At 62.7% G+C, this 797-nt stretch overlaps 1 non-coding gene across 1 annotated transcript; it reads left to right on the forward strand.

Annotated features, from left to right (window-relative positions):
* The first annotated feature begins 306 nt into the window (after positions 1 to 306).
* On the forward strand, positions 307 to 445 carry LOC124693878. Its single transcript, XR_007000324.1, has one exon. It is a non-coding gene; the product is annotated as a small nucleolar RNA Z247 (small nucleolar RNA).
* The last annotated feature ends 352 nt before the right edge of the window (positions 446 to 797 follow it).

Below are 797 nucleotides of genomic sequence, written 5' to 3' on the forward strand. Positions count from 1 at the left end.
GAAGGCACTGGTGACGCTGCAGTCACCGTGGCAAACCCCGCCTACGCCACGTGGTGGACACAGGACCAGCGTGTCCTAGGGCTACTCCTCTCGTCCATGGACGAGGACATCGCCTGCCAGATGATCGGCAGGACTACGGCCGCCACGGTGTGGGAAGCAGTCCACGCCATGTTTGGCGCCCAGAACCGTGCCAATATTCGGCACATCCGTCGGCAGATTCAATCTCTGCGGAAGAACGACATGACCGCCGGCGAGTACATGAACAAGGTCAAGGTCCTGGCGGACACCATGGCCGCAGCCGGATCACCACTCAAGGACGATGAGATCATCGACTACATGATCACAGGGTTGGGCTCCGACTTCAACCCCCTCGCGGCCTCCATGATCCGCGACAACCGCGCTGACTCTCTCGCGGACTTCTACTCGCACGTGCTCAGTTTTGAGTCCCTCTGTGCGGGTCAGAACCAGACCGATGACTGGTCCTCCTCTGCAAACGCAGTATCACGCCCTGGCTCCTTCCCCGCCGCCGGCCAGCCGTTGCAGCAGCGCCCCTACGACAACAACCCTGGGCGCCCCGGCACCGGTCAAGGCGCTGGTGGTGATCGCCGCCAGAACAACGGCGGCAGCAACAACTACGGTGGGGGCGGCAACAACAACCGCTCCAACGACAATTACGGTGGGGGCGATCGCCGCCAGTACAACGGCGGCGGCAACAGCCGCAGAAGCAGCGGCCACAATGCCAACTGTGCTCATACTGGGAGCATGAGGCGAGCGACTGCCGCAACCGCTTCAACCCT

Source organism: Lolium rigidum, chromosome 2 (genome assembly GCF_022539505.1).
Source record: "Lolium rigidum isolate FL_2022 chromosome 2, APGP_CSIRO_Lrig_0.1, whole genome shotgun sequence".
Lineage (NCBI taxonomy): Eukaryota > Viridiplantae > Streptophyta > Magnoliopsida > Poales > Poaceae > Lolium > Lolium rigidum.